At 40.9% G+C, this 22437-nt stretch overlaps 1 long non-coding RNA gene across 1 annotated transcript; it reads right to left on the bottom strand.

Annotated features, from left to right (window-relative positions):
* Positions 1-7778: 7778 nt before the first annotated feature.
* Positions 7779-15447, bottom strand: LOC120388716. The gene is made up of 4 exons (XR_005590633.1): positions 15430-15447; positions 15121-15201; positions 14101-14207; positions 7779-7842 (listed from the first exon to the last, which is right to left on the bottom strand). It is a non-coding gene; the product is annotated as an uncharacterized LOC120388716 (long non-coding RNA).
* Between the last annotated feature and the right edge of the window lie 6990 nt (positions 15448-22437).

The following is a 22437-nucleotide window of genomic DNA, read 5'->3' as shown; positions in this document are numbered from 1 at the left end:
TAAGAATGCGTCAAAAGGGCTTATTAAAAAGTAGTTTAAATTACATTCTAACATCACTTTAATGTTTAGAAGATAGATTTAATAATGCAGCTCCAAGAATTGGTATTTTAAAAGCAAATAATGGGGAGAGTGATCATTATTGGTATCTCTTCTAACAGCAGACAGTCTGAAATCGCTTCTGAAATCAGGAAACTGATCTCACAGTGACATGCGTTAGACCATCTAATAGCTACCCAATGGAAAAAGTGGAAATTCCATTATTTGGGAGTTTTAAAACAATAATAGACAAAGCAATAACATGTGCTGTGGAGAAAGGAAAAGCCTGTGCTGGCTCCTGGGGAGACAGAATAATAGAGTTTGATAAATCTGCTTTCTCCAATTCTAGGCCTTTCTTACCTCTAATCAAGACTTCAGTGATGCTCTCTCTGTGAAATGAGTTGGCTGTGGCAGAACATACATATTTTCCTTTGTCTTCCACCTGAATATTGTTCAGTTGCAGAGAAATATTTCCTTTCCCAAACTCCTTTCCTTTAAAAACTTTTGCCTTTTTTTCATATTTCTTCCTGATCCATTCTCTGCTGTTGACTCCATTTGGAGACAAATAACCCACTGAGCATTTGTCATCCTGTGGATAAGTATTAACCAGGGGTCTGCTTTCATCATAGCGGTAGAGATAGATTGTCTCATCCTTCCCAGGTCCAACTTTCCTCCACTGCAGCTCCATGCTGGATGGCAGATGTTTTGTAATCAGCCGACAGGGAAGAACAGCATTTTCTCCAATTACAGCTGTAATGATGCCATGTTCTGCCTCCACATCAAAGAAACCTGAAAAATGTTCAGGGGTTATAATTGCACCAGCAGCACATAATGACTCATATTAGTGTGTAAGGGAGAGTGAGTGAAAAAGAGGACAGCACTAAATCTCCTCTCATTTATACTCTTTTTATAATAGTGTAAATTCAATAGCTTCGAGGGATTCACTCCTAATATATACACAGATAAGTAAAAAAAGAATCAGAGCTATACTAACTTTTACATCTGTGGTGATCTCAAAAATAGTATTTGAAAAGAAAGGCTGAGTGGTACAGGTCTTCACTATGCTGCACCAAACGCTTGTCTACACAGTGGGGTAATGCGCACAATGGGAGAGTGATTAATAAAATGCACCAATGTGTTGTGCATTAATTGATGTGTGTAGACCTTGACGATGCAAACTAAAAGTTCCCTAGTGTGCTTTCCTGAATTACTATTAACATAAGAACAGCTATACTGGGTCAGACCAAAGGTCCATCAAGCCCAGTTTCTTGTCCTCTGACAGTGGCCAATGCCAGGTGCCCCAAAGGGAATGAACAGATGGGTTGACCTATACACTGTCACCCAATCCCGGCTTCTGGCAAACAGAGGCTAGGGACACCATTCCTGCCTATCCTGGCTAATAGCCATTGATGGACCTATCCTCCATGAATCTATCTAGGTCCCTTTTGAACCCCATTATAGTATTTGTCTTCACAATACCATCTGGCAAGGAGTTCTTGAGGTTGACAGTGTGTTCCACGAAAAAATACTTACTTGTGTTTGTTTTAAACATTCTACCTATTAATTTCATTTGGTAGCCCCTTGTTTTTGTATTATGAAAAGCAGTACATAACACTTCCTTATTTACTTTCTCTATACCAGTTATAATTTTACAGAACTCTGTCATATCCCCCCTTAGTTGCCTCTTTTCCAATCTGAAGACTCCCAGTCTTATTAATCTCTCCTCATATGGAAGCTGTTCTATTCCCCTAATCATTTTTGTTGTCCTTTCCAATTCCAATATATCTTTTTTGTGATGGAGCGACCACATCTGCACGCAGTATTCAAGGTGTGGGAATAACATGGATTTATATAGAGGTAATATGATATTTTCTATCTTATTATGTATCCCTTTCTTGATGATTTCCAACATAATGTTCACTTTTTTGACTGCCACTGCATATTGAGTGGATGATTTCAGACAACTATCCATAACGAAAAGGGGAAGGCAGAGGACATGTTATTCCTTGACTTTAGCAAAGCTTTTGATACAGTCTCCCACAGTATTCTTGCCAGCAAGTTACAGAAGTATGAGCTGGATAAATGGACTATAAGATGGATAGAAAGCTGGCTAGATCGTCAGGCTCAACGGGTAGTGATCAATGGCTCCATGTCTAGTTGGCAGCCAGTATCAAGCAAAGTGCCCCAAGGATCGGTCCTGGGGCCGGTTTTGTTCAATACTTTCATTAATGATCGGGAAGATGGCGTGGACTGCACTCTCAGCAAGTGTGCAGATGACACTAAACTGGGAGGAGTGGTAGATATGCTGGAGGGTAGGGATAGGATACAGAGGTACCTAGATAAATTAGAGGATTGGGCCAAAAGAAATCCAATGAGGTTCAACAAGGATAAGTGCAGAGTCGTGCACTTAGGATGGAAGAATCCCATGCACTGCTACAGACTAGGAACCAAATGGCTAGGCAGCAGTTCTGCAGAAAAGGACCTAGGGGTTATGGTGGACGAAAAGCCGGATATGAGTCGACAGTGTGCTCTTGTTGCCAAGAAGGCTAACAGCATTTTGGGCTGTATAAGTAGGGGCACTGCAAGCAGATCAAGGGACGTGATCATTCCCCTCTATTCGACATTGGTGAGGCCTCATCTGGAGTCCTGTGTCCAGTTTTGGGCCCCACACTACAAGAAGGATGTGGAAAAATTGGAAAGAGTCCAGCAGAGGGCAACAAAAATGGTTAGGGGGCTGTTGCACATGACTTATGAGGTGAAGCTAAGGGAACTAGTATTTTTTGGTCTGCAGAAGAGAAGAATGGGAGGTTATTTGATAGCTGTTTTCAACTACCTGAAAGGGGGTTCCAAAGAGGATGGATCTAGACTGTTCTCGGTGGTACCAGATGACAGAACAAGGAGTAATGGTCTCAAGTTGCAGTGGGGGAGGTTTAGGTTGGATATTAGGAAAAACATTTTCACTAGGAGGGTGGGGAAGCACTGGAATGGGTTACCTAGGGAGGTGATGGAATCTCCTTCCTTAGAGGTTTTTAAGGTCAGGCTTGATTTAGTTGGGGATTGGTCCTGCTTTGAGCAGGGGGGTGGACTAGATCTCCTCCTGAGGTCCCTTCCAAACCTGATATTCTATGATTCTATGAAAGACTCCAAGATCTCTTTCTTGAGTGGTAACAACTAATTTAGACCCCATCATTGTATATTTATAGCTAAGATTATGTTTTCCAATGTTAATTATTTTGCATTTATCAACATTAAATTTCCTCTGCCATTTTGTTGCCTAGTCACTCAGTTTTGAGAGATGCTTTTGTAATATTTGCTACTACCACCAAGATCTGCACCGGCGGCTCACCGGGCGCCCCGCGGGCTTCAGCGCGCCGCAGCGGCCCTCCCTCTCGTACGGCGTAGCCGTAGCGGCTCGTTGCGGGCCGGCCTCTTTCGCAGTCTGCCTATGACTTAACTATCTTGAGTAGTTTTGTATCGTTTGTATTACTGTTTACTCCTTTTTCCATATTAAATAGGACTGGGCCCAGTACAGATCCAGGGAGACACCACTATTTACCTCTCTCCATTCTGAAAACTGACCATTTATTCCTACCATTTCTTTCCTATCTTTTAACCAGTTACCAATCCATGAGAGAACCTTCCCTCTTATCCCATGACTGCTTATTTTGCTTGAGAGCCTTTGGTGACAGATGATTTCCCTATATAAAATCCATATTGACTATTTCCCAACAAATTATGTTCATCTGTGTGTCTAACAATTTTGTTCTTTAAAAGCAGCAAAGAATCCTGTGGCACCTTATAGACTAACAGACGTCTGTTAGTCTATAAGGTGCCACAGGATTCTTTGCTGCTTTTACAGAACCAGACTAACATGGCTACCTCTCTGATACTTGAATTTTGTTCTTGACGATTTTTTCAACCAGTTTGTCTAGTACTGAAGTGAGGCTTACTGGTCTGTAGTTGCCAGGGTCACTGCTGGAGCCCTTTTTAAAAATCGGAATCGTATTAGCTATCCTCCAGTCATAGAAACATAGATTATTAGGGTTGGCAGGGACCTCAGGAGATCATCTAGTCCAACCCCCTGCTCAAAGCAGTCATTTGCTGCAGAAGCTGATTTAAATGATAGGCTACAGATGACAGTTAGTGAGTCCTGCAATTTCACATTTGAGTTCTTTTAGAACTCTTGGGTGAATAGTATCAGGTCATGGAGACTTATTACTGTTTAGTTTATCAATTTGTTCACAAACTTCCTCTAATGATACCTTAATCTGGGACAGTTTCTCAGATCTGTCACCCAAAAAGCATGGCTCAGGTTTGGCAATATCCTCCGATCCTCAACCATGAAGACCGATGCAAAGAATTCATTTAATTTCTCTGCAATGGCCTTATCGTGCTTAAGTGTTCCTTTAGCATCTCGATTGTCCTTTGGCCCTAGCGGTTGTTTAGCAGGCTTTCTACTTCTGATGTATTTAAAAATGTTTTTGTTATTACATTTGAGTCTTTGGCTAGCTGTTCTTCAAATTCTTTTTTGGTCTTTCTAATTATATTTTTACACTTCATTTGCCTGAGTTTATGCTCCTTTCTATTTTCCTCATTAGGATTTTATCTTCCACTTTTTAAATGATGCCTTTTTGCTTCTCACTACTTCTTTTACTTTGTTGTTTAGCCATGGTGGCTCTTTTTTGTTTCTCTTACTATATTTTTTTTAATTTGGGGTATACCTTTATGTTGAGCCTCTATTATGGTGTCTTTAAAACGTTTCCATGCAGCTTGCAGAAATTTCCCTTTTAGCACTGTATCCTTTAATTTTTGTTTAACTAACCCCCTCTTTTTTGTGTAGTTCCTTTTTCTTAAGTTAAATGCTACAGTGTTGGGCCACTGTGGCATTTTCCCCACCACAGGGATGTTAAATTTAATTATATTATGGTCACTATTACCAAGCGGTCCAGCTATATTCACCTCTTGGACCTGATCCTGTGCTTCACTTTGGACTAAATTAAGAATTGCCTCTCCTCTGGTGGGTTCCAGGATCAGCTTCTCCAAGAAGCAATCATTTAAGGTGTCAAGAAACTTTATCTCTGCATCCTGTCCTGAGGTGATATGTACCCAGTAAATATGGGGATAGTTGAAATCCCCATTATTATTATTACATTTTTATTTTAATAGCCTCTCTACTCTCCCTGAGCATTTCAAAGTCACTAACATCATCCTGTTCAGGTGATCTGTAATATAGTCCTACTGCTATAGTCTTATTTTTCAAGCGTGGAATTACTGTCCATAGAGATTCTATAGTACAATTTAGTTAAGATTTTTACTTCATTTGATTCTACGCTTTCTTTCACATATAGTGCCAAGCCCCCACCAGCACGACCTGTTCTGTCCTTCCGATATATTTTAACCCTGGTATTACTGTGTCACATTGATTATCCGCACTGCACAAGGCAGAGCCGCCCAGAGGATTCAGGGAGCCTGGGGCAAAGCAATTTTGGGAGCTCCTTCCATAAAAAAAAAGTTGCAATACTATAGAATACTATAGTCTTGTGGGGGCCCCTGTGCGGCCAGGGGCAAATTGCCTCACTAGACCCCCCTCCCCTCGGGCGGCCCTGGTACCAGGTTTCTGTGATGCCTATTATATCAATATCCTCATTTAATACGAGGCACTCTAGTTCATCCATCTTATATTTAGACCTTTTTAATTTTAAGTGCCAGCAATCTGGTTCCATTTTGGTTTAGGCTCTGGTTTGATTTTGGTTTACCATATTATTGTTTGAAACAATAATAAGGTAAAGGACAACTGGGAAACTTTAGTGAGCACCGGCTGCGGTCCACATGGGCTAATTAATGTGCAACACTTTAATGCGCTTTAGAAATCACACCCCAATAATGCGGGTTGGTGCTCTGTGTAGGCAAGCTTTGAACGGTCTGGTTGGCCACAAGGCAGGTGCGTTTAGCCCTAATTTGTAAGTAAGAGCAGGAATATTTGCTTTGATGGTACTACATCTCCTACCTGAAATTGCAATAACTGTTTGCGGTGCCTCTTCAGCAAGGGGTTTATTATAGTGCATGAGATGGTGTCAGTAGCAGTATCTGCTACCCTGAGTGTACTATGGATTTGATACAGCTCTGTCACATCTTTCTGGATTCTTGTTTCAGCCATAACAGTTATTTTTGTCCTGTGCTGTCCGTCCAGCGTACTTCAGGCTGTGGGTACCACCCTTGGGACACACATCTCAGAGTGGTTGACTTATTCTGCTGATGTTCTATAGTTACGTGAGGTGCAGATCCAAAACCTAAAGTGAAAACCAATTTCAAAAATGTTAAACAGGCTGAAGAACAAGCTAACAAACCAACCAAAGAGTGCTAATGATGAATGATCACCATCATTACTGTCGCCATGTCCTATTGAATCTGCACTGAACTATAATCTTGCATTTCAAAGTATCTTAAATTCATAGAGAAATTTCCCCTCAAAAGATCACCAAACACTTCACCAGCTGATCCCAAACTGTATGTAGACGTGACTTCGTCGCATGCATGTGACAGCTTCCCTTTTGGGATGGCAGCAGGTTAGTCAAGAAACAGTATTTTCAGAAAAGGGGGGATCCACCTTTCTGTGGGTCCATATTTTGGGCACATTTAGGGGCCCCACTAGGTCCCAGTGTAAGTCAGAGCAGCTTTAGGGCTATTCTAAGTTACACTTTGTTTCCCATCGTCCCCTATGAGCCCTGGGAAGCAGAGCGTCGCCAAAGCACAGTGTGCTCCAGCCATACCCCTACCAACCCTTAGCCTGCTCCCTCTCCCACAATCCTGACATGCCCCTTACACCACGTCCGGAAGCAAGGCCAGTACAGAGCCCTTACATCAGCTCTGCCCTGGCCAAGGAGACCTCTCTCTGTACAAGGGGTAATATAAATGGTTCATTTCCACGTAAAAGGGCCTTAGTGTAACAGAGAATCAGACGCAGTGTGTACAAACCTCAGGTGGACAGTGACTCTAATGTACTGCCTGGGTGCATGTGTGTGCGTGACGGGAGGTAATGGCCCAGCTTTCCCCCTGTGCTTTAGTCGTTTTATTGCTGTTCTACAACAGCCGCACACACAATGCAGGGGGATGAGGATTGCACATGCCACCAGCAAAAAGCCAGAGAAAAAGGTACATGAGGTATCCATCCTGTGTGCATACACTGGGTATAATTTGCATATACTGTGGGAGATGGACACCAAACTGCTGAAGCTTCTCTGACTCCCAGTCCATCACTTCCTCTGCCCACCTCCCATAACATTGCACACACGTGAGTGTTTCTCCTTCCCCTGCCAGCTGATGAACCCTCCCTGTTGGGAGGAAAGGATTAAATGGAAATACAGCTGCTACACACAGGGCAAGGCACTGGAGAATCAGCGCCACTGTGATCAGTGCAGCATTGTTCCTGCCAGCAACACTTTTGTATCAACATCTCCATGCTTACCTGGAACAGTCACCTGGATGATAGCTTCTTGATAGACACCATCGCTTGTCACGGCACACACATACTGCCCATTATCTTCTACTTGCACTGGAAAGAGCTTCACCCTAGCGACTCCATTCCTATATCGTCCTTTGATCCTATGCTGGTCCTCAGCCAAGCCCAACTCAGTCTCTTTTTCTGTGCTATTGTAAAAATATAATGTCGTATTTTTGTTCCTTTCCAATTTGTACCAATGCACTTGAATGTTAGCGGGATCTGGCCTATGAGATGGCAGGACAATGTCACAGCTTGCCCAACCAAGACAACTGCAGGATTAACATGTACAGTAACAGTAAAATCACCTGCAAGAAAGGAAATAAATCATGATCACTGATTTTCTTCAAAAGCTTGACATTGGTGGAGAGAAAACAAAAGAAAAACTAGATGCAATTTCTGAGACACAACAACAGTGCTATCTTTCCTGGGAGAAACTCACCCCATCTAACCTAATTATCCCCCTTCAGAATGGAACTCCTCACTGATAGCTCAGCTATGCGCAGATTTGAGCACGAGGTGGAGCAGACTGAACTTCTCAGGGGTCGGTGCAGGAGGCATAGTTCCTCCTGAAGTTCCAGGCAGAGAAGGAGCCCGTGCTATCATTAAAGATGTTACAGTATGTTCTGATCTCAGTGGCTGGCCAGCATGGTGAGGTGCAAAGCAGAGCTAAGGCTAGACTTGGCCGAATTCAATCTTTAAAATAAATAATTTTGATGGATAATATCAATGTTTATTTTTAATAATTTTTTCTGTTTTTAATCCACTGAAATTTTCAAGAGTTTTGCAGATTTACAGATTTTAAGAATATTTTTATTTGTATCAATTTAAATTTAAACAGTTGCAGGAAATTGTGGAGGGGCACACAATGGGGACATGTAGCGGGGTAGTTACCCGCTCCTGGTATGAAAAGGGTTAAAAGCCAGCCCTTGGAGGGCTGGGGCTGGGAAACCTTAGGCTGGGCTGATTAAGGAGGCAGCCTCAGCTGTGGCCATGCCCCAAACAGACCCAGCTGGAAACAAGCTGATTCCCAAGACACCAGCAGGTGGCCCTGCAGGAGTGAGTCCCACATCGCTACAGGGCTGGTCAGACCATTAAAGTTTATAAGCATTAAAACAGAAACTGTCAACTACATATATAAATATTTTAGCATTAAGTCAACTAATTTCTTACTTTGCATCTCTGAATATTTTAATTAGCAGTGATGGAGATATTTTTCATCAGTTTGTGTGTGTACAGTAAAATTGACATTTTATTGACATATACTGATTAAAAATCTAAGCCTAGTTATTGCCCTGCTTTCTGTCCAACCCTTTTGGGTGGCTTATGCCTCTGTAAGAAGTAGGAGGGAGAAGTCCCTGAGCACAGGAAAAGCAATTGTAGTCTTCAAGGTGATGCACAGCCTGTAGAGTTTTGCTGGGAGAACTCCCCCAGCCAGCCCGGCTAAGTTCACCTTTCATCTCCGTAGGGAAACTCAGCCCTTTTCTAATGCTCTAAGTCAATCTAAGTTACCCTAGTTAAGTTACATAGTTTATGTAACTTACATCCACGTAATTTACATCAACTTAACAAGGTGCTCTCCCATTGATATACTTTCTGCTCTTCTCTTTCAGGTGGATTAATTAAGTCTATCGGAGAGCACTCACCTATTGACTTATCACATCTTCACCAGACCCATTAAATCAACGCCACTGCATAGATCACAGGGTGCCAATTCAGCCCCTAGTGTAGATAAGGCCTCAGTCACCACATGGCACCACTGCTCTGGGTGCTGGTTCAGGGATGGCTCCTGTTGTGAGTGTGTCTGAGCCCTAGGGTGGGAGATGTTGTAATCTGCACCTTGAGACCTCCCCATCCTCGTTTGTGATGAGGGGAAATGCTGGGACCAGTAGCAGCCTCATTCCTGCCAGCAGCAATCATCAGCCCCTCTGCAGTGACTGAGGAGGCCAGATCCATCTCTGACCCTGAGGATCATTCACAGAGTGCACCATCTTTAGTTAGATAGTCAGGAAGATTGTTTGTGAGACCTCCCTACTGCCTGAACTGTGTCCTCAAACCAGGGGGTGAGGGTGTAGAGATTTCATTACCTGCTGCCCATTAAACCTGTGGAGGGACTTACTGCCTTATCCACATATGAGTCATTTGGGCGGCACTGAGCCCAGTTAGCCAAACTATTAACTGCTGCTGCACAGAAGATATTGTGGTCACAGGTCATCAAGGGTTTCTACAAAGTACACAGACTAACAGGACACTCAATTTTATGTTTGCTATGTTGGGTCATGTGATTGGGGAAATTCATCAGTATTATCTGTGTGTGCACAGGTGACCCTAAGAGTAGGGTTTTATCGTGTTATGTAATTTGTATTATTTCTTGGGAGTCTCCAATTATCTGCCATGCAAGTGAGGGTTATCCTGGGATAGAATGTCCATTTGGCAAATAATTCCAAATGATAGATATATTTGAGAATTTTACTTTCTACTTGGGGAAATGTGTGGGCAGATAATGAGAGGGCAATAATCACATATAGTGAAATATGCACTCAGCCCTATTTATCACTAAAGACCTAAAGGAAGAAATTCCAATTCATAAAAGTAATGCAACATTAGCATATGTAATGCAGTATAATTATAGTTGGAAAAAAAATTCCCTTCCATGGAGAGGGGTTTTTTTTGTTATTAAATTAAAACCGATTTTTTTTTAAACAAAAGTCAGCAAGGTTGTTTTTTTTCTTTTCCTGAAAAAAATGGGGTTTAGGTGTTTCTAATGAAACATCAGAAAAATTTGATTGAGGCAGACACTTTCTACATAAAAAATAATTCAGTCAAAACCCCAATTTTCTACTAAAATAGTTCTGATGGATAATATTTTGACCAGCTCTCATACAGTGTGAGTGATTTGGAGCTTTTGGCCAAAATATTCCAAATAGGGACCTAAAGAGAGACTCTTAAATAGAAGTCAGATAGTCTTATTTAGATATGTAAATATGGCTGAAATTCATCCAAAAAGTTATAACAATTGGAGTCTATGATGAGCTCTTCAGGTTTTGAGGGTGGCGGTGGCGGTGGCGCTGGCGGTGGCGGTGTGTGTGTATGTAAGTAAGAGAGAGAGAAGGTGGGGAGAGAGAAAAATACATTGGTGGTGGCAACGGTGGTTGTAGCCATTCTCTGATCAGACTGTACACATGAATATAACAAACCAGTAGCTCCTTTCCTAGATCACTGATGAAACCATTGGCAGGTAGCTACCCCCCTTCATGTGCAGGTGATACAAAAGCCTTTCTAAGCAATCTCTCATCCTGAGTGACCCCCATCATTAATGATCTGGATGATGGGATGGACTGTACCGTCAGCAAGTTCGCAGATGACACTAAGCTAGGGGGAGAGTTAGGTACGCTGGAGGGTAGGAATAGGGTTCAGAGTGACCTAGACAAATTAGAGGATTGGGCCAAAAGAAATCTTATGAGGTTCAGCAAGGACAAGTGCAGAGTCCTGCACTTAGAACAGAAGAATCCCATGCATTGCTAGAGGCTGAGGACCAACTGGCTAAGCAGCAGTTCTGCCAAAAAAAAAAGAAAAAGACCTAAGTATTACAGTGGACAAGAAGGTGGATATGAGTTGACAGTGCGCCCTTTGTTTATTGGCCTGCATTAGTAGGAGCATTGCCAGCAGATTGAGAGGTGATTATTCCCCTCCATAAGGCACTGGTGAGGCCACATCTGGAGTATTGTGTCCAGTTTTGGGCCCCCCACTACAGAAAGGATGTGGACAAACTGGAAAGAGCCCAGCAGAGGGCAACAAAAATGATTAGGGGGCTGGGGCACATGATTTATGAGGAGAGGCTGAGGGAACTGGGTTTATTTAGTCTGCAGAAGAGAAACGTGAGGGGGGATTTGATAGCAGCCTTCAACTACCTGAAGGGGATGTTTTGAGGACTGTGATTTAAGATAAAAGCTAGTGGAAACAATGGGAAATAATCTTCCTCGTTCCAGCAGCAGATGTGCTTCACTCTGTGTGAACAAAGATAAAGGTTCCAGTGTTGCTCTCATTTACACGTGTACAACCAGTGAAGCTAATAAGGGACTAATGGGGTTAACAGAGGCAGAATTTGCCCTGAATATATTCACTACATTGAATGTGCTCCACAAAGAGAGAGACTGAGCTCCAGCCAAAGCCCCAATCACTGCACCTTTACAGAGTGTGTCTCAGCCTGAATAATCCATCACTCTTCACAAACTTTAAAAGAAAAAAAATTAACCAAAAATGGACAAATATCACTGTTCTTTGTCATTAACAGACGGCTGCCAAACTAACGGTGGCATAGTTCAGCAAAAGGGCACATGAAGGACTCATTTTGTGTAGCAACTAATGTGTGCAACTGCCCCATCTGCTCAGAGATAAATACATTATATTAATAAGATGGCAAGAAAAGAAAGAAAATATATGGAATTCCCACAGGACTTTATTTGCAGGACAATGACAGTAACATGTAAATATATTACAGTGTTCCAGTCCTCTTCTGGAGCTGTCCCTTTCCTGAGCCCAAAAGAGCTAGTGTATCTCATGTATCTCTTTATTATGAATTTTAAGTTCACACATGAAGAGAAAACTACAATTCCATCAGAACTCATTTGCTACTCTCAGCCTTTGGTTTTCTGTATTTGCTTTTGTATCTCTTTAATAATATCCAGAAGACAGCGCTGGTACCAGTGTCTCATCCAGTGAGGGAGATGAGGGGGTCAAGGACATGGAATGACACTAACTGACAACAAGTACTAATTACAACAGCACATTCAAAGAGGGAACAAGCTGAGAGCATGGTCCCACCATCGAGCCTGCACAGTAAGAAGGAACTGAAGGATGCATGGATGAAGGATGCTCCACCCTTTATCCCCTGGCTCAGAGCATGAGGGAAACCAGGGCACAAGCGAGGTCCCCTCTACTGGTAACATTAGCAAAAACTCTCTGGAACTGGCACATGAGAAACACACCTAATGTAATGGGCATAGGCAATTACTCAAAGCAGAACAAAGATGGCTTATCACAATGGAATCAAGTCTGACAGTCCAAAAAGATGAGATAGAGAATAAGCAAAAATACCTCCTTTTTCAGCTGATGTTTTGGTTTATTTCTGTTTCAGCCACAAAATTTTGGTAATTAAGTTTACAACTAAAATTGAAATTTTCTTTGGAAACAATTGACTCCATTAGTGAATGAGTTATTGTAACCAGGGTTAACTCTGTTTAGCTTAGTAGCTCTGAAAGTTCACAGGGCACTGTGGAGGGGGTCTCTGCCAACAATTGAAACTCCCCTTTAGACTGTGATGTGGGAAAGTACAGATGCCTAACCTCTACATTATTATGAAACTCCTCTGTGCCGTATTCCCTGTTTATAGCAAATTTGCCTTTCTGCTTTTGTCCTGACACCTGGTCTGCTCCAAGACAGAACAGAAAAGTCTCCCCATGGAAGGCAGCCCCAGAATATTTCATGGTGAAAACTGAAACCTCAGCAGTTAAGGAGCAAACAATTCTTGCATGGTGGGATGGACAGCCAGGTTAGATTTATAAACACACACACACACACACACACACACACACACAATGTTTATTTTTAAGCATTTTTATGCTTATTGAAATTTTCAGAGTTTTGCAGAATTATAGGGTTTAGACTTTTAAAAAAATTAGTAATTTAAAATTTCAGAGATTCATGAAATTTGAAGGAGACACACACAGCCAATTATTTAATGACTATAGATTCTGGGATTCAAAAGTGAAAGCATTTAACCATTAAAACAGAAACTGTTAACAGTGTATGTTGAAATCTTAGCCTTAAATCAAACTCTAAGAAATTCTCAAGTCCCATTTTTGTTACTGTACCTCTCTGAGTATTTTGATTAGCATCAATGGAAATATTTTCTCATCAGTTTGTGTGCATTCAGTGAAATCGACATTTATCAGCATTTACTGATACCAATAAAAATCTAATCCTTCCAAGCTTAGTTATGGTCCTGCTTTCTGCCTAACCCCTTTGGGTGGCTTGTGCTTCCAGAAGAAGTAGGAGAGAGTAGTCCCTGGATGCAAGAAAAGCAATTGTACCTGGCCATTGCCAATCTTTCTGTTACTTTGGAATCATATCAATCATTCTGTTATTTTAGGCTTCTCCTAACAATAACTACTGGTAGGTAAATGTCCCTTCTAAGCAGCAGTGTCACTGTGCTTTCATCCTGAAACACGGCTCTCTCTACTTTTCAGCAGCTTGAGGAGCGTGACTAATGACTTGTGTTCAGACCAGGAGCTTGTATGGTCATTCCCCTCTCCCTCGGTTAATGAAGCAGGGTCACAGAGATTTTACACACATCTGAGATCATGTAAAAACAGCTGAAGAGATAGACAGGCTCCAGAACACAGTGATGTTATACCCACCACAATGCTATTAGATCTATCAAATGTTGGTTGGATTTCCTTCTTTTTATTGCATCATGGTTTCCTTACACAGTTTTTAGATAGGCAGCAATGGATATGTATATATTTATTATCTGAACAATAATTAATAAAAAATCGTGTTCTTACCCCAAAACCATTTCAAGACAAAAAGCAATGGAACACTGGAGATGGACAATATTTTGACTCCTATGTGCATTGTGAAGTGATTGCAATATAATTCATCCAACTCTCTGCTAATGGAAATAGAAAACATCACAAACTGTAGCATGAGGTGTACACACAACTAGAGCTGGTCAGGAATTCTTCTACAATGTGACTGCATACGAAAATGCTTATTCATCAAAACCAAACAACAGGCCTGGCCGGGGGGTCTGGACTCCTGTATCAGAGGACTCCCCAAACTTTGGGGGACTCCCCATGCAGCCAAAGGAGTCTCTAGGACTTGGGACAGCCAGCTGCTCGATTTAATTTTGGGAAAGCTGAATTAAAACCTTTTGATTTTAAATAAATATTTTTTTTCAGAATTTCCTTTATGTGAGAAATTTCAACCTTTCCACTTTTTGTTCTGAATCAAAATTAAAACTTTCAAAATTTCAGAATTTACAACAGAATGGAAGTTTTGAATTTTGACTAGCTCTATACAAAACTGCATTCATTTTACATGGCAACTTTTATTTCCTGAAAAACAAAACACTAAGAAAAGATTATCCTTTGTGGAAGTAGACTGAGGGAAGACAAGGTAATTCCTGTAATATTTACTTAAACCGGGACACTTTCCCCTGTCAGTGGCTGCATGTAAACTCAGCACATTCAGTGATTCTATTCTGGATTATGTGAAATATGCTGATTTTTCAAGCCAAGGTGCTAACAGCAAAATGGTCTCACTAAAAAAGTGAAACAAAAAAAACCAATTAGTACTAATCTCCTCCTTTGCTGAATGGGGTTTGTGTAGTGCAGATATGACATGGCATCACCATTGTGGTCTGTAGAACAAGACTGGGGAATTTGTGCTTCTTTTTTTAAATTATTATTATTAATAATTATTATTATTTCTGCGGCAGATGTTATGATCTCCGCTGATCTCACATGAGAATATTTCACTAACACAAAAATTATTTAAAAGAAAAAATTCAAATTCTAACTCACAGCGTATTGTCTTGTAAATTCACTGTATTTCTGTTTCCAGAGATGCTGATTCAGCTGCTACTCAGAGGACAGTCACACACCCTGTAAAGTGGAGAGCAACATAGGAGAACTAAATATTTAATGTCTTCATGAATGAGCCTGGAAAAATCAGCCATGTAGTAATAATTTCTGTACAGCTACTGCAGTATTTTTCTTCCCAGTGGGCTTCACAAACATAAGAAACTCAAATATCAATTACTTCCTCGTACAAAGTGCAAAGTACAATGCTGCTAGAACAAGAATTTAACACTTCATTCAACTGACTGCTACCTTTAAACTCTGCCACTGGGTAATTGCTGCTAGTGAAGCCGGAGCAGTTATTTCCCAAAGTTATTTGTTAAGTGAGGAATGAATAATGAAAGCAGCTTTCTCGGGGCGGGAGGAGGATGGAAAGGGAGCAGGTAGGGCTGTGGATTTATTGCTCTGCAAAATAGGAATTTTGAGCTGTGCCCTGAAAACAGAGGGTGAGAACACAGTATAGCTGTGTGCAGCAGTTCACCACAGATACTCACTGGTTTGTTGTTTAATGAACTCCAAGATCATTCCATGGTGTCAGAGGTGCTGAATGACAAAGAGACTGCAGCCATTTTGAGGTTAACTTCTGTGGTTGAAACTGAAAGCAGAGTCCCCAGGACCAGATGGTATTCACCCAAGAGTAAGGCACCTTGGAAAACATATTCCCAACTATATGTCTAAAATGATGGGGTCTAAATTAGCTGTTACCACTCAAGAAAGAGCCCTTAGAGTCACCGTGGATAGGTCTCTGAAAACATCCACTGCCTCACATGACCTTCTCATAAACAAACTTGGGAAATGCAACCTAGACAGAGCTACTATAAGATGGATGCAAAACAGGTTGGAAAAACATTCCCAGAGAATAATTATTAGTGGTTCACAGTCATGACAGAAGTGCATATCGAGTAGGGTCCTACAGGGATCAGTTCTGGGTCTGGTTCTCTTCAAAATATTCATTAATAATTTAGATAATGGCATAGAAAATACACTAATAAAGTTTGCAGGCAATAACAAGCTGGGTGGGGTTGCAAGTTCTTTGTAGGACAGGCTTAAAATTCAAAATGATCTGGACAAACTGGAGAGGGTCTGAAGTAAATAGAACATAAGAACATAAGAATGACCATACTGGGTCAGACCCAAGGTCCATCTAGCTCAGTATAATATCTTCCAACAGTGGCCAATGCAAGGTGCCCCAGATGGAATGAACAGTACAGGCAATCATCAAGTGATCCATCCCCTGCCGGTCATTCACATCTTCTGGCAAACTGAGGTTAGGGACACCATCCCTGCCCATCCTGGCTAATAGCCATTGATGGACCTATCCTCCATGAATGTATCTAGTTCTCTTTTTGAATTAGGTTATAGTCTTTGCCATCACAATGTCCTCTGGCAAGCAGGGCTGGCTCTAGCTTTTTTGCTGCCCCAAGCAAAAAAAATTGTGGCTGCCCCCAGCCCTGGACTCCCCCCCTACACCCTCCTTCTGCCCCAGCCCTGGGCTCTACCCCTCCACCTGCACCCCCTGCTGCCACCGCCCCGGGCTCCCCCACTCCCCACCTGCACCCTCCTTCTGCCCCAGCCCTGGGTCACTGGTAACTTGCTCCCAGGGCTGGTCATTCAGCAGGAATTTTGGATGTGCACAGAACACAGACAGGATTGGTTCCCATACAGTTACAGAGCTGCAGTAAAGTGGAACAATTTTCAGCTTGTGTGATTGAAGGATATCTGGATACATATAATAAGACTGTCCTCCATAAATGAGGAAAAGTTGAGGTACCTTTATTATTCTTTTGTTCCACTCTTTGTTTCTATGGGGAATTTGCCAATGCAATATTACTATCTTCTTATTAAACAAATAAAATGAAAAAAAAAGAAAGAAAAAAAAACCTACCAAACAAAAAAAGGCAATGGCTGTTGAAAATAGCAATTCTAGGCCTAATAACCACTCGGACGCATTTCCTGCTCTATTTTATCCTACTTTTTCTACAGCAAATTACAGTGGATCAGTATATTTGATTTGGGAGAAATGAAGTAACAGCTGCCCAAATTGAGCTTAAGCACTCCTGAATTTTAAGGTGTTGAAATCTGGAAGGCAGGTGCTAGTGGATGTTTTCAGAGAACTATCCACAATAGCTCCAAGATCTCTTTCTTGAGTGGTAACAGCTCATTTAGACTCCATCGTTTTATAGATATAGTTGGGATTATGCTTTCCAATGTGCATTACTTTGCATTTATCAACACTAAATTTCAAATAGGATGAAATTCAAAAAGGACATGTTCAAAGTACACCATTTAGGAAGGAACAATCAGTTGCACACATACAATATGGGAAATGGCTGCCTAGAAAGGAGTACTATGGAAAGGGATCTGGGGTCATAGCAGATCAAAAGCTAAACATGAGTTTAATGCTCTCACAAAAAAGTGAGCATTCTTCTGGGATATATTAGCAGGGTGTTGTAAGCAAGACCGAGACATAATTCTGCTCTACTCCATGCTGATTAGGCCTCAACTTGAGTGTTGTGTCCAGTTCTGGAGCCACATTTCAGGAAAGATGTGGACAAATTAGTGAAAGTCCAGAGAAGAGCAACAAAATGACTAAAGGTCTAGAAAACTTGACCTATGAGGGAAAATTTAAAAAACTGGGTTTGTTTAGTCTGGAGAAAAGAAGATTGAGAGGAGATGGGATAATTGTTTTCAAGTATGTAAAAGGTTGTTACAAGGAGGATTAGGAAAAATTGTTTTTCTTAACCTCTGAGTTTAGGACAAGAAGCAATGGGCCTAAATTGCAGCACAGGAGGTTTAGGTTGCACATTAGGAAAAACTTTCTAACTATCATGGTGCTTAAGCACTGGAACAGGTTAGACATACACCTGTCAGGGATGGTCTAGATAATACTTAGTCCTGTCATGAGTGAGGGGACTTGACTAGATGACCTCTCAAAGTCCCTTCCAGTTCTATGATTCTATTATTAGATTTTTTGATGTTTTCCTATATCTTGTTTGAAGTTTATAAATGTGAACTAATTAGCTTGTAGGTGCCTAAATTCTGCTCCTGTCTCACAATGCTTCCTTACTGATATTGAACAAGCTAACAAACCAGCCAAAGAGTGCTAATGATGAATGATCACCATCATTACAATTGATATTGACTTTTACAAATCAGCAGCCTCACTATCCCTGCTATGAAACTGACCTAAGAACTTTACCTCATAGCTATATGCATGTCTTTTAACCACAGTAACTCTTTCATTTTTCTTTTATTAATACATCTTAGATGTAGTTAATAAGGATTGGCTGTAAGCATGTATTTTGGTGAGATCTGAAATATTCATTGATCTGGTGGGCAATGTGTCCAGACTTTTGGGATTGGTAGAACTTTAGATATGGTGAGTAAGATTTGTAGTAATCTCGCACTGTACTGGACTTGGCTTGTGGATGGGAGCCAGTAGTTGTAATGTTTAAAGGAGACTGTATTTTGTCTTGTTGATAACTAGTGTGATAATACAGAGGCTGTTTTGTTACTGGAATTTAAGTATAAAGTAAACCAGCAGTTTGGGGGATTGTCTGCCCTATTGCTTGCAGTTTTTCGTGAGGATTCATTGTCAGTGTGGCTGCTCCAGGCACCACAGTTACATATAGGAGTTCATAAACATGAGATTTTTCATGGGAAAATATTGGTTTATATCATTATTTTTCAGCGGAGCACCCTGAATGCTCCCTAAGGGCACAAATGAACAACCCAAGAACACACTAGGAGTGACCTTCCAGAAGACAGCACTCTTAGAAACTGTGAGAATGTTAAGGAAGTCAAAGAATGAGTTCATATGGATATCTAAAATTCCAGAATTCTGCAGAGTATTTAACAAAACTCTGGGCTACCAAACCTACACAGTTGGTTCATAGTCAGGATTTATCAGTGATTCATACGGATACATTTTTCACAGTAGTTTTCTTGTTTTTATGCTTAAAGGCCTTGTAAGTTGTGAAAGCTGTTTGGTTTTTGTTTTTGTTTTTAAATCCCCATGATATAATATTGAGGGATAATAATGTGTTTTTGTTTTGTTTCATTTCAAATTGTAATCTTTTCACCACTGAATGCAATAGATTAACTGAACACTGTCCATGATTTGTTTGCTGCTTTTTTTTTTCTGATTTTTTCCCCACACTCTAGAACTTTACAAAACTTCTCCAATAGAAGAATAGAAGAAAAAAGGAAATAAATGAAAATGAGAAAAAGGAGAAAAGGGTCAGGAAATGGGGAGAAACAAAAACTCAAAAAAGCAAAAACTGAATGTTGTGGTCTGTGAAACCCCAAAATGAATCAAAGTTTTCTATTAAAAGTGAAAAAGATCATTTAATTTCATTCTGAAAATTTTCCATGAAAAATTGAAACATTTCACATTAAGTTTATTTGTTTAAAATTTCTCACAAATAAAATTGGGGAGTTTAACTAGCTCTGATCTTCTGTCACTTTTAAAACTTTCTTATATACATTTTATAATCCACCTGTCCCCAAATAACGGATTTTTATTTGTTTGTTTGTTTGTTTTCCTTTTAATAGAATAAAGAATATCAGGGTTGGACGGGACCTCAGGAGGTCATCTAGTCCAACCTCATGCTCAAAGCAGGACCAATTCTTAACTAAATCATCCCAGCCCGGGCTTTGTCAAGCCTGACCTTAAAAACCTCTAAGGAAGGAGATTCCACTACCTCCCTAGGGAACCCATTCCAGTGCTTCACCACCCTCCCAGTGAAGAAGTATTTCCTAATATCCAACCTAAACCTCCCCCACTGCAACTTGAGACCATTACTCCTTGTTCTGTCATCTGCTGCCACTGAGAACAGTTAGATCCATCTTCTTTGGAACCCCTTTTCAGGTAGTTGAAAGCAGCTATCAAATCCCCCCTCATTCTTCTCTTCTGCAGACTAAACAATCCCAGTTCCCTCAGCCTCTCCTCATAAGTCATGTGCTTCAGCCCCCTAATCATTTTTGTTGCCCTCTGTTGGACTCTTTTCAATTTTTCCACATCCATCTTGTAGTGTGGGGCCCAAAACTGGACCCAGTGCCCCAGATGAGGCTTCACCATTGTTGAATATAGGTTTTAGGGATTTTAAGGGGTCCCACTTGTCCCAGACTGTGTCCCGCTTGCCCCAAGTTGAATTTGCTGAGCATAATTAACATTTGGCCATTATAGGTCTGCTTGATATTAAGACATAGGATAGCTGGTATGGCATAATCAAAAGGCCAACAGGAGAAGAAACCAACGCCTACTGATAATTGTGAAACATGGCCTAGTATAACAGCATATTAGCAATGGAAAATTAATAAAGAGTCTTGTACAATGTGCGCACATGTAGTTGGGAGGGCTTGCTGTGCAACTCTATTAGAAGCAGTTGTATTGGGAAATTTGGTAAACAATAAGGCGTTATTAACAATTAAGATTTGTAATGTGATAGGGAATTTGCAAGACCCCGACCAATAGGGTCAGAAGCAGACTGCATCCTAGGCCTGTTAGCAAAACCCAATTGCTATATAGGACAAAGGTTAACTTCTGCAAAACTTGTCTGTCTGTATAAGGGGGCGAGGGGGGGTGATGGTGATAAAGAAACCAGAAAAAGGGGAACTAAGGGAAGCTCAGCTAGAATGCGACAAGAGCCTTATCCAATGCAACCGCAAAGGAGGGGTCTTACAGGCAGGCAGACTACCAACGAAAACTGTCAAAGAACAATAACAGGAGAAACCAAATAAGGAAATCTAAGTACGTGTTAATTTGCGGTTTTAACCTTTATAAGCTTGGTAAAATTTGTAACAGGCAGAGGGAAGCTTAACCCTCTCCCTGCATGCATGCTTGTAATAATAAAGGTGCCTCAAGGCTGTGTCTGACCCAAAATCAAAGGCGTGGTTAATTTTTCCACGACAGAGGGGAATGATCACATCCCTCGATCTGCTGGCAATGGCCCTACTTATACAGCCCAAAATGCCATTATCCTTGCTGGCAATAAGGGCACACTATTGACTCATATCCAGGTTCTTATCCACTGTAACCCCTAGGTCCTTTTCTGCAGAACTGCTGCCTAACCATTCGGTCTCTAGTCTATAGCAGTGCATGGGATTTTTCCGTCCTAAGTGCAAAACTCTGCACTTGTCCTTGTTGAACCTCATCAGATTTCTTTTGGCCTAATCCTCTAATTTGTCTAAGTCCTTCTGTATCCTATTCCTACCCTCCAGAGTATCTACCACTTCTCCCAGTTTGGTTTTCTTCCCCCTTATAGCTCCAAAAACAACTGCCAACTACTAGAAGAGTAATGCTATTAATTCTGTAAATTATGCATCTCCTCACTTGAAGCAACACCAGTTAAACATGAATTATGCACAAGCCCCTGTTTTTTGGTCTCTCTCTTCTTTTCACTAACTGACCCCCAGCTGTCTACCCATCCCATGTACACATAGTACCCTAGTATATTTTGCATCAAGATATACTTTCTAATATATTGCTTAGTGAAGAGAGAGAAACAATAACGGGAAACTTGGAAATGGCAGAGGTGCTTAATGACTTCTTTGTTTCGGTCTTCACCAAGAAGTTTGATGGTGACAGGACACATAACATAGGGAATTCTAGTGGAAATGAGGTAGGTTTAGAAGTTAAAATAAAAAAAAGAACAAGTTAAAAATTACTTAGAAAAGTTAGGTTTCAGAGTAGCAGCCGTGTTAGTCTGTATCCGCAAAAAGAACAGGAGTACTTGTGGCATACAGACAACATGATACAATTAACTCAGGCTTAAACAGAGACTGGGAATGGTTGGGTCATTACACTAATTGACTGTATTTCCCTATGTTACGTTCTCCTCACACCTTCTATGGGTCATCTTAATTATCACTTCAAAAGTTTTTTTTCTCCTGGTGATGATAGCTCATCTCAATTTATTAGACTCTTCCTATTGGTATGCATACTTCCACCTTTTCATGTTCTCTGTATGTATAAATATCTCCTGTCTGTGTGTTCCATTCTATGCATCAGAAGAAGTGAGCTGTAGCTCATGAAAGCTCATGCTGAAATACATTTGTTAGTCTCTAAGGTGCCACAAGTACTCCTGTTCTTTTTTTAGAAAAGTTAGATGTCTGCAAGTCACCAGGACCTGATGAAATGCAAGAAGTAACTTCTAAAAATCCAAAATCTACAGTAAATATAAGAAACTTATTTTAAAAATCACTTCCCAGATTATAAATTACATTCACACACAGCAAGTTAGTGTACTCACCTCAGAA

The sequence above is a fragment of the Mauremys reevesii genome, linkage group 22, assembly GCF_016161935.1.
Source record: "Mauremys reevesii isolate NIE-2019 linkage group 22, ASM1616193v1, whole genome shotgun sequence".
NCBI classification, from domain to species: domain Eukaryota; kingdom Metazoa; phylum Chordata; order Testudines; family Geoemydidae; genus Mauremys; species Mauremys reevesii.
The sequence above is the reverse complement of the archived record's forward strand: the minus strand, read 5'-3'. Positions and strand labels throughout refer to the sequence as shown.